Source organism: Myodes glareolus, chromosome 13 (assembly GCF_982192425.1).
Source record: "Myodes glareolus chromosome 13, mMyoGla1.1, whole genome shotgun sequence".
NCBI classification, from domain to species: domain Eukaryota; kingdom Metazoa; phylum Chordata; class Mammalia; order Rodentia; family Cricetidae; genus Myodes; species Myodes glareolus.
Genome location: NC_142038.1, coordinates 27,951,359 through 27,964,090, shown reverse-complemented (window position 1 = coordinate 27,964,090; position 12,732 = coordinate 27,951,359). Strand labels below are relative to the sequence as shown.

General features: G+C 38.0%; 1 pseudogene across 1 annotated transcript in view; it reads left to right on the top strand.

Annotated features, from left to right (window-relative positions):
- LOC125390187 (interferon-inducible GTPase 1-like) overlaps window positions 1-12,732 on the top strand; it is a 153,734-nt pseudogene that overhangs the window by 132,067 nt on the left and 8,935 nt on the right. Inside the window, exon 2 of the transcript XR_015734698.1 lies at window positions 11,783-11,982. The product of XR_015734698.1 is annotated as an interferon-inducible GTPase 1-like (transcript). The remainder of the gene's footprint in view (window positions 1-11,782; window positions 11,983-12,732) is intronic.

Sequence of the window (12,732 nt, the reverse complement as noted above, 5' to 3'; positions counted from 1 at the left end):
CTGAGCTAGCAAAGCCTTACTTTTCCTTATAACAAATAAGTGGCATAATTAAACTCTCAAGGAAAGGCTTATATCAGCTTATGGATTCAGAGTTTCCATGACATTGTTGGTCAGATCAGGCTTAGGTCTCCCTTGATGGTGCTGGATTACAGTGGTGGTCAACTTCACCCCACAGACAGGAAGAAAAGCAATAGAAGGGACAGTGTCATATACACAAATATAGCAGCAGCTTCACTAGATCCCACATACTAAAGGTTCCACAACTTACCAGAGCTAGACATATGGCTCAGTTGTTAAGACCACTGGCTACTCTTCCAGAGCACCCAGGTTCATATTCCAAAACTCACTTAGTAGCTCACAGCTATCTGTAACTCCATTGTCAGTTTACTGGCATCTGCAGGTATTCCATACATGATGTCCACTTAAATACACACAGGCAATACATCCAAGCACTTTTTCTTTACTTTTTAATACAATAAAATAAATCTTTAAAAAAGAAATAGGAGAGTGTATTTAAAAAGAGAACAATACACAAGAAAGAGAAGGCAAATTCATGGCGAGCAGAAAACAAGAATTGACTTGGCATGAGGTAAGGACTTAGTAATACAATCATAATGGCAGGGTCAAACCTGAGTATGAAGCTGAAAAATCACTTCTATAATCCTGCTACCCGTCTATCCTAGCAATAGCTTCATTTCCTAAGTTAAATTTGTGTTTATATGTAATATTCTCATACTGAGGAACAAATAAAAAGGACTTAACATATGCTAAAAGCTCAATAAGAAAAGATACTGTGGGTTCCAGTAAGATGACTCAGTGCATAAGTGAGTTTTCTGCCAAGGCTGAACATGTAAATTCAGTCTCCAGAGTTCACATGGTAGAAGTTGAGAATAAACTCCCACAAGGTGCCCTCTGCTCTCCAAACACAAATTATGAATGTGTGCACTCATAGATTAGAGAGATAGAGAGATAGATAGATAGATAGATACATACATACATACATATGTACGTACGTACGTACATACATACATACATAGATAGATACATAGATATAAACAAAGAAGTGTAAAAAAGCTACGGAAATAAAATTTTTAAAATGAGAAAGTATCGTGAATCCTTTCAGGAGAGAATGTAATGCAGGTGGACAAAGAAAGGATACAAATAAGATGAATTACATCAAACTGTCACGTTTGAATAATTCGTGGGTTCCCTCAAGGTGCTAGTGATTAATAGCAGTGATGAAGATATGAGCAGTTGATTGCTGGGGGAAATGTAAAGTGTTTGCTGCATAAGCATGATGACTTCAGCTCAGACTCACAGCACCTATAGGACACCAGATTGGGTGGCATGTACCTGTAATGTTAGCATGGGAGGTCATGACAGTAGGATCTCAAGAAATCACAAGCCATGTAGTCAAGACAATTGATGAGCTTAAAAGTCCGTGAGAAACTCTATCTCAAAAAACAAGGTTGCAATCTCAGTGGAACCCTGAAACATAGCTTGCTCCCATTCTGAGGGAATTCAGGTGAGTGAACAACCACACAGCGGGACACCCCACTCTCTAGGACCTCCAAAGTAGGACAAAACCTTGAGCCCTTCCGCCAATTCCTTCCACTTTTCTAGCCAGCCAGCAGGAGAATTCCCTATGGTAGGCTCCCCTATTACCCAACACCATCCACTGGACCCTGTAAACTTCTAGCCCCATCTTGCCCCAAACTTGCCTAACGTCCTGCAACTTCAGTGGAACTCTGAAACACAGCTTCCTACAATACTGAGGTAACCAAGAGCTTGCTACAACACTGAGAGAACCAAGAGAATGAACAAAGAGGGAAGACCAAGAGAGCAAGCTTAGGGAGAGACCTCAGAGGCTTCTTGAGACAGACATAGCACACCAAGAAAAAAATTCATAAACACTTAGACAGTCACTGCAAGAATTAGACCAAGATGCAAAGACACTGTTAGCCTCATTTGAAGGAAGAGATGGGTAGGTACCAATGCAAGAATTCATTCAACAACCTAAAAAGCAACATGGCAATACCAGAACCCAGTGGTCACACAACAGGAAGACTTGGTCATTCTAACCCAGAAGAAGCAGAGTAAAATGACTTTAAATATAACTTTATGAAAATGATTGAGAACTTTAAAGAAGTAATGAAAAACTCCCTTAAAGAAATGGAGAAAAAGACAAACAAAAAAAACTGGAAGAAGTTAATAAATACCTCAAAGAAACTCAAGAATACCAAGAAAAAAACAATCAAACAGGTGAAGTAAAGTTCAAGTTCAAGACTTGAAGACTGAAATAGAGGCAATAAAGAAAACACAAACTGAGGGAATTCTGGATATGAAAAATCTGGGTAAAAGAACAGGAACTACAGAGACAAGTATAACCAACAGAATACAAGAAATAGAAGAATCCCAGATGGTGAATATACTGTAGAGGAAATAGACTCATTGATCAAAGAAAACATTAAATCCAACAAATTCTTAACACAAAACATCCATGAAACCTGGAACACCATGAAAAGACCAAAACTAAGAATAATAGGGGTAGGAAGGAGAATAACTCGAGCTCAAGGGCATAAGAAAACATATTCAACAAAATAATAGAAGAAAATTTTCCCAATCTAAAGAAAGATATCCCTATAATGATACAAGAAGCTTATAGAACACCAAATAGACTAAATTTTAAAAAGCCCCCTCGCCATATAATAACCAAAAATGCAAAAATACGGAATAGAGAAAGAATATTAAGAGCTGTAAAGGAAAAAGGTCAAGTAACATATGAAGGTAGACCTATCACAATTACACCTGACTTCTCAATTCATATTCAGTGGAAAGACCTTGCAGACAATTGTCACACTGGAGTCTGCATCACAGATCCAGGACTAGAACTGAAAGAATGAGTGGGGAAAACGGAAAAGATAGAAGTGTCTGGGTGCTTCAGGGACATTCTGTCTGTGCCCAGATGTGCCACAGACACTAAGAGACCACGGATGCAAGCCCAGACTACTATACCCAGCAAAGCTTTCAATCACCATCGATGGAGAAAACAAGATATTCCATGACAAAACCAGATTTAAACAATACGTATCCACAAACCCAGCCCTACAGGAAGTACTAGAAGGAAAACACCAACCCAAGGAAGCTTCTTCACACACAAAATACAGGCAATGGATAACCCCCACCAGCAAAACCCAAAGAAGAGAAACACACAAACACTACTACCAAAAAATAACAAGAATTAACAACCACTGGTCATTAATATCTCTTAATATCAATGGACTCAATTCACCTATAAGAAAACACAGGTTAAGAAAATAGATATGAAAACAGGATCCAGCCTTCTGCTGTATACAAGAAACACACCTAAACCTCAACGACAGAGACTACCTCAGAGCAAAGGGTTGGGAAAAGGTTTTTCAATCAAATGGACGTAAGAAGAAACAAGTGGGTGTAGCTATTATAATATCTAAAAAAAATAGACTTCAAACTAAAATCAATCAGAAGAGACGGAGAAGGACACTTTGTACTCATATCAGGAACAATTCATCAAGATGCAGTCTCAATCCTGAACATCTATGCCCCTACATAAGAGCATCCACATAAATAAAAGAAATATTACTAAAACTTAAATCACACATCAAACCCTACACACTAATAGTAGGAGGCTTCAACACTTCACTCTAGCCAATGGACAGGTCAATCAGACAGAAACTTAACAGAGAAATAAGAGAACTAAAGATGTCATAAATCAAATGGGCTTAACAGACAGCTATAGAATACTCCACCCAAACACAAAAGACTATATCTTCTTCTCTGCAACACAGGGAACCTTCTTTAAAATTGATCACATACTCGGTAACAAAGCAAACCTCCACAGATACAAAAAAATTGGAGTAACCCCCTGTGTCTTCTCTGATCACTGTGGATTAAAGTTAGAATGTAACAACAGTACTACTCTCAGAAAGCCTACAAACTCATGGAAATTGAACAGTAAACTACTGAACCACCTCTTGGTCGAGGAAGAAATAAAGAAAGAAATTTAAGACTTCCTAGAATTAATGAAAATGAAGGCACAATGTATTCAAACCTATGGGACAAAATTAAAGCGGTGCTAAGACAAAAGTTCATAGCACTAACTGCCCACATAAAGAATGTAGGGAAAGCTCACATCAGTGACTTAACAGTGCACCTGAAAGCTCTAGAACAAAAAGAAGCTGACTCACCCAGGAGGAGTAGAAGACAGGAAATAATCAAATTGAGGGCTGAAATCAACAAAATAGAAATAAAGAAAACAATACAAAGAATCAATCAGAGTTGGTTCTTTGAGAAAATCAACAAGATAGACAAACCCTTATCCAAACTAATCAAAAGGCAGAGAGAGAGTATCCAAATTAACAAAATCAGAAATGAAAAGGGATAAATCAACAGACACTGAGGAAATTCAGAGAATCATTAGGTCATACTACAAAAACCACAAAACTGGAAAACATAAAAGAAATAGACAATTTTCTAGATAGATGCTCTACACCAAGAGACCAGGTGAACAATTCAATTAGACCTGTAAAGTGCAAGGAAATAGAAGCTGTCATCAAAACCCCCCCCCAAAAAAAAGCCCAGGGCTGGATATAGTACAGAATTCTACCAGAACTTCCAAGAAGAGTTAAAACCTATACTCCTCAAAGTGTTCCACATAATAAAAACACAAAGAAAATTATCAAACTCTTTTATGAGACTACAGTTACCCTGGCACTAAGAACAAACAAAGACTCAATCAAGAAAGAGAATTACAGACCAATCTCACTAATGAACATGGGTGCAAAAATATTTAATAAAATACTGGCAAACTCTTGCAGAAGATTCATCATTGGGGTGAGTTTGCTCTGACCCACGGGAGAAGCCCGACAAGGAGGAGCTCAGACATCCCTGGTCCCCCTTGACTCCCTGGCCACTCTGCAGGGGCTAAGCCCTCTCGCCTCCTAGCCCATCCCACCTTTCAACCACGAACCCTTTTCTTTATTCTTCCCTTCCTCCTCAGGGCTATAAAATCACCCAGCTCAGCCTGCTTGCAGGCTGGTACTGGGCTGGAAGTGCAACCCTGCAGGAGGAAGTGCCTGTGTTTCAATAGCCTGCCTGACAGTGGTGGAAAGGAAGGCCCTGCATCAGCTCAGCAAGAATCCTGGATAGCAAGGGGCGCTGATCCTCTAGCAGAAGAGTCATCAGAGGGAGGAACCTGACCCAGTACCAGAAAATCCATTAGAGAACATTTAAAGGAAGAGATGGGCAGACGCCAAGGCAAGAATTCCTCCAACAATCTGAAAAACAACATGAAAACACCAGATTCCAGAGATCTTACTACAGAAGGACTTGAACACCCTATTCCAGAAGAAGTGGAAAACAGTGTCATTATGAAAGCAATAGAGGCCCTTAAACAGGGTATGAATAACTCACTTAAAGAAGTGGAAGAGAAGTATAACAAAAAGATTGAAGAAATGAGTAAAGAAATGGAAGAGAAATATAACAAAAGGTTTGAAGAAATGAGTAAATCCATAAACGACACCCTGGGAAACCAAGAAAAAACAATCAAACAGGTAATGGAAACAGTTCAAGAGTTGAAAGCTGAAATGGAGGCAATGAAGAAAACACAAGCCGAGGGCCAGCTGGATATGGAAAATCGAGGTAAACAAACAGAGACTTAAAACAAGCATAACTAATAGAATATAAGAGATAGAAGAACAAATCTCAGAGTATGAAGACACCATAGAGAAAATAAATGCTCTGACCAAAGAAAACAGCAAATCCAACAAATTCTCATCACAAAACATTCAGGAAATCTGGGAGATAATAAAAAAAACAAATCTAGAATAATAGGGGTAGAAGAAGGAGAATTGCAGATCAAAGGTCCAGAAAATATATTCAACAAAATTATAGAAGAAAACTTCTCCAACCTAAAGAACGCTATTCCTATGAAGGTTCAAGAAGCATACAGTACACTGAATAGACTGGATCAAAAAAAAATCCCCTCGCCATATAATAATCAAAACACAAAGCATTCAGATTAAAAAAAGAGTATTAAGAGCTGCAAAGGAAAAAGGTCAAGTAACTTATAAAGGTAAACCTATCAACTTACACCAGACTTCTCTATGGAAATCATGAAAGCCAGAAGGTCCTGCATAGAGGTACTGCAGAAACTAAGAGACCATGGATGCAAGCCCAGACTACTATACCCAGCCAAGTTATCGTTCACTATCAACAGAGAAAACAAAATATTCCAGGATAAAAACAAATTTAAACAATACGTAACTACAAATCCAGCCTTACAGAGAATATTAGAAGGAAAATTGCAACCCAAGGAATCCAACATTCCCAACACTGCCTACAATAACTCAGACAGCTAGCGATCCGTCACAAGCACAACTCAAAGAAGGGAAACACACACACTTCTACTACCCCAAAATAAATAAATAAATAAATAAATAAATAAATAAATAAATAAATAAATAACCAGAGTCAACAACCACTGGTCATTAATATCATTTAATATCAATGGACTCAATTCACCTATAAAAAGGCACAGACTTAGAGATTGGATACGAAAACAGGATCCAACATTCTGCTGTTTACAAGAAACACACCTCAACCACAAAGACAGACACCTACTCAGGGTAAAGGGTTGGGAAAAGGTTTTCCAAGCAAACAGACCTAGAAAACAAGCGGGTGTGGTCATTCTAATATCTAACAAAATCTACTTCAAGCTAAAATCAATCAGAAGAGATGGAGATGGACATTTCATACTCATAACAGGAACAATTCATCAGAAAGAAGTCTCAATACTAAATATCTATGCCCCTAATATAAAGACACCCAGTTATGTAAAAGAAACACTTCTAGAACTCAAGGCACTCATCAAACCACAGACACTAATAGTAGGATACTTCAACACACCTCTCTCAACAATGGACAGGTCAATCCAGACAGAAACCTAAGAGAGAAATAAGAGAATTATTGGAGGTATTGAATCAAATGGACTTAACAGACATCTATAGAACATTCCACCCAAATAGGAAAGAATATACCTCCTTCTCTGCAGCTCATGGAACCTTCTCGAAAATTGACCACATACTCGGTAACAAAGCAAACTTCCACAGATACAAAAAAATATTAGTAACCACCTGTGTCTTGTCAGACCGCCATGGATTAAAGTTAGAATTCAACAACAATGCTACCCCCAGGAAGCCAAAAAACTCATGGAAGTTGAACAGTCAACTACTAAATCACCCCTGGGTCAAGGAAGAAATAAAGAAAGAAATTAAACTCTTCCTTGAATTTAATGAAAATAAAGACACAACATACTCAAACCTATGGGACATTATGAAAGCAGTGCTAAGAGGAAAGTTCATAGCACTAAGTGCCCAACTAAAGAAAATGGAGAAAGCACACATTAGAGACTTAACAGCACACTTGAAAGCTCTAGGAAAAAAAAAGAAGCTGATTCACCCAGGAGGAGCAGAAGACTGGAAATAATCAAACTGAGGGCTGATATCAACAAAATAGAAACACAGAAAACAATCCAAAGAATCAATGAAATAAAAAGCTGCTTCTTCGAGAAAATCAACAAGATTGACAAACCCCTCTCCAAACTAATCAAACGGCGAAGAGTGAACATGCAAATTAATAAGATCAGAAATAAAAAGGGGGACATAACCACAGACACAGAGGAAATTTGGAGAATCATTAGATCTTACTACAAAAGCCTGTATGCCACAAAATTGGAAAATGTAAAAGAAATGGGCATTTTGTTAGATAAGTACCATATACCAAAGTTGAACGAAGACCAGGTGAACAATCTAAATAGACCTGTCAGTCGTGAAGATTAGAAGCTGTTATCAAAAATCTCCCTATTAAAAAAAGCCCAGGACCAGATGGTTTCAATGCAGAATTCTACCAGAACTTACAGGAAGAGCTAATACCTACACTCCTTAATGTATTTCACAATATAGAAACACAAGAGTCATTGCCAAACTCCTTTTATGAAGCTACAGTTACCTTGATTCCAAAACCACACAAAGACACAACCAAGAAAGAGAATTACAGGCCAATCTCACTCATGAACATTGACACAAAAATTCTCAATAAAATACTGGCAAACCGAATCCAAGAGGTGGGGAGGAAGTGGAAATTTTTATAAACAAATAAATTAATTAATTAAAAAAATACTGGCAAGCTGAATTCAGGAACACATCAAAAAAAATCAGCCACCGTGTTCAAGTCAGTTTCATCCCAGAGATGCAGGAATGGTTTAACATATAAAAATCTATCAATGTAATCCATCATATAAATTAACTGAAAGAAAAAATCCTTATGAACATTTCATTGGATGCTGAGAAAGCATTTGACAAAATCCAACACCCTTTTATGATAAAGATCTTGGAGAGATCAGGGATATAAGAAACATACCTAAATATAATAAAAGCAATATACAGCAAGCCGACAGCCAACATCAAATTAAACAAAGAGAAACTCAAAGCGATTCCACTAAAATCAGGAATAAGACAGGTTGTCCACTCTCTCCAATCTCTTCAACATAGTCCTTGAAGTTCTGGCTATAGCAAAAAGACAACAAACGGAGATCAAGGGGAATCAAATAGGAAAGAAAGAGGTCAAACTTTCATTATTTGCAGATGTTATAAAAGTATATAAAAGTGACCCCAAAAACTCTAGCAGAGAACTTCTACAGCTGATAAATACCTTCAGCAATGTGGCAGGATACAAGATCAATTTTTTAAAAATCAGTATTCGTCCTATATACAAATGATAAAGAAGTTGAGAGGGATATCAGAGAAACATTACCTTTCACAATAGTCACAAATAAAATAAAATGTCTTGGGGTAACACTACCAAAAGAAGTGAAAGACCTATTTGATAAGAACTTTAAGTATTTGAAGAAATAAATTGAAGAAGATACCAGAAAATGGAAAGATATCCCATGCTCTTGGATAGGTAGGATGAACATAGTAAAAATGTCAATCCTACCAAAAGCAGTCTATACATTCAGTGCAATCCCCATCAAAATCATCAACACAATTCTTCACAGACCTTGAAAGAACAATAATCAACTTCATATGGAAAAATAAAAAAGAACCAGAAAAGACAAAACAATCCTGTACAATAAAGGAACTTCCAGAGGCATCATCATCCTTGACATCAAGCTCTAATACAGATCTCCAGTAATGAAAGCACCTTGGTACTAGCTTAAAAACAGGGAGGTTGACCAATTGAATCCAGTCGAAGACCTGGATATTAATCTAGATACCTATGAACACCTGATTTTTGACAAAGAAGCTAAAATTATTCAATGAAAAGAAGAAAGTATCTTCAACAAATGGTGCTAGCATAACTAGATATCAACATGTAGAAGAATGAAAATAGATCTGTATCTATCCCTATGCATGAAACTCAAGTCCAAATGGATTAAAGACCTCAATCTGAATCCGACCACACTGAATCCAATAGAAGAGAAAGTGGGAAGTAGACTTGAATGCATGGTCACAGGAGGCCACTTCCTAAATATAACCCCAGGAACACAGACACTCAGAGCAACAATAAATAAATGGGACCCTCTGAAACTGAGAAGCTTCTGTAAAGCAAAGGACACAGCCAATAAGAAAAGAAGGCAGCCTACTAAATGGGAAAAGATCTTCACCAACCCCATATCAGACAAAGGACTGATCTCCAAAATATATAAAGAACTCAAGAAATTAGACATCAAAATTCTAAATAATCCAATTAAAAAAGAGGGCACTAAACTAAACAGAGAATTCTCAACAGAAGAATCTCTAATGGTCAAAAGATACTTAAGGAAATGTTCAGCATCCTTAGCCATCAAGGAGATGCAAATCGAAACAACTCTGAGATACCATCTTACACCTGTCAGAATGGCTAAAATCAAAACCACCAATGATAGATTATATTGGAGAGGATGTCGAGTAAGGGAAACACTCATCCATTGTTGAGAGGAATGCAAACTTATACAACCACTTTGGATGTCTTTATGGTGGTTTCTCAAAAAATCGAGAATCAACTTACCTCAGGATTCAGCAATACCACTCTTGGGCATATACTCAAAAGTTTCTCAATTATACTACAAAGGCATTTGTTCAGCCATGTTCATAGCAGCATTATATGTAATAGCCAGAACCTAGAAACAACCTAGATGCCCTCAACCAAAGAACAGATGAAGAAAATGTGGCACATTTACACAGAAAAGTACTACTCAGTGGTTAAAAAAAAAAATCATCTTGAATTTTGCATGCAAATGGATGGATTTAGAAGAACACTATCCTGAGAAAGGTAACCCAGACCCAAAAAGATGAATATGTTATGTACACATTCATAAGTGAATACTAGCTATAAACAAAGGATATTGAGTCTATAGTTCACCATCCTAGAGAAGCTAATTAATAAGGTGAACCCTAAGAAAAATATATATAGATCCACCTGGAAAGTCAAGACAGACAAGATTGTCTAACAAAACTGGAAGCATGGGGATGCGGGGAGAAGGGATGTTGGAAAAGGAAGAAGATGGGAGAAGGGGAGGGAATGGGATAGTCGAGAAAGAGGAAGGACAGAGATGAGAGCAAGGAAAGAGGTATCTTGACTGAGGGAGCCATTATAGGGTTAGCAGAAACCTGGCTCTAGAGGAATTCTCAGGAATCCACAAGAATGACCCCCTCTAAGACCTGATACTACTAGTTATTTTGCACAGTGGCTTAACCACACTAGCAGAGGAAAAATTGAATCTTTAATCATGTGCCAGGTGTGAACTCTGTGAGCCATAATACTGACTGGACAGGTAAGATACAACCACCACTGGAGTAGTGACAATAATATTGTGGCAGTTACCAATTCCTTCATGATTGGATTTAATATTACTGCACAGGATAATAACCGTACTTTGAACCATATCTGGACAATAACCTAAGGCTATATTGGTGTACACCCTGGTGATAACCTACTAATGTTATTCTACTAAAGGACATAACATTAAACCAAGCTCCTAATGATTTTCCATAATACTCACAGGTTAAGGTATTGCTTAACCCTTATCATGGAAGCTCTCATTTGCAGTAGATCATAAACAATACAGATATCCACAGTTGGCCCAGCATGCATAGAATAAGATATTGGTAAATGTCCAGACATAAATAGAATATACTTAATTTTACTTCCAATGGCACAGGAATGGTTGTCGATGAAAGGGTGAAAATACTGTAAGAGCCACAATTGGTGGATGACTTCAAGGAAACAATATCCTTTGGGCACTACAGAGAAGTGCCATAAACAAAATGGCCATGGTTTTGACAGCATGCATAAGACCTGTCAAGCCCAAGCCAGACTTAATCCCTCGATTGAGAGGGGAGTTGCTTATGACAAGAATTATGGAATGTGAATCTAAACTTGTGAAGAAATAAGGTTACAGTCAGAGGGGGCCAAATGGGTTGTGGCTTGGGTGAGACTAAAACTGGCATCTTCACAAGAACTCAGACAATGTGCTGTGTGACTTAAGTTCAGGCTGTGTTTGTGGAATCAGAAACCAGGAAATTTATCTTTCAAGAGCTGTTTTCCTACATAGTCAATAATATGCTTCTCTGTGTTTCCATTCTTTTCCAAGCCCTGTTCCACTTTTATTTTAGGAAAGTCCAGCCTTTTCTGCCAAGTAAGGAAGTGTTGATACAATAAAAAACAACTATTTTATTTCACTTTCCTTTTCTTGGAAATTCAGACAATTCCAAAAAGCAACTTATCCATGGTTCTCCTTGATTGGCCAAAACACACTGAGAGGAGAGGAGAAGAACCTAGAAGGTCTCTAAGTCCTGCAGAGGAAGGAGGAGTGGGTTTCATGTGATAAGTCTGTACTACTGTAGAGGGTGGTTTCTGCAGCTGAATTACAGTGAGCGCACACACTGGACTTGGGATTCTCTGGTAAGTGGACAATGGCATTCAGATCTAACTTCTAACCCTCACCATCTCTTTTCTCTAAAAAGCTGATAGATAACAAGGAATTTAGGAACTTACCCAGGGAGTGGGGTTCCCCAGTTTAAAGCTGGGATGCTTTGGTGGAAGGTGGACAGGACTGCATCATTGATGGTCTTATCTAATTCTTCAAGTTAAAGTAGAACTAAAGGAAATGATCTGGATATTGATTTTGAAAGAAAAATTTTCAATTGTTTTGGCTTGTGTCTTATTACTCTCTCTGACATGACTGTAAATGGCTGCTTCAGGTGATGGAATATCTCTGCAGTGTGCATGAGGTTGTTGTATGTCACCCTCATCTTGTCTCTCATTTCAGGGTCAACTATTTAATTCCTTACATCTCAAGGCCTCCTATCTATGGAGAAGAGGTCTCTCTGTACAGTACTTTTGATATAGCTGGCTGTGGAAATCTGTGCCTGAAGAATCTTCTTCACTGTGGTTTTCTTTATTGTAAAGCAGGGGTGCTAAGACCTTCTCTCCATCTGTGAGAACATGAGCTTTGCAGGATGTGGTGACAGCTGTCATTTAGGCAGGCTTCCTGTTGTAATGATTGCTCTGTCAAAGCCTTCTCATTCGCTGTGTGCATACTTAGTAGAAAGACCTTGCAGACGACTGTCACACTGAAGTCTGCATCACAGATTGGGGAGCTAGAACTGAAAGAATAAAGTGGGGGAATGAAAAGATAGAACAGCTTGTGCA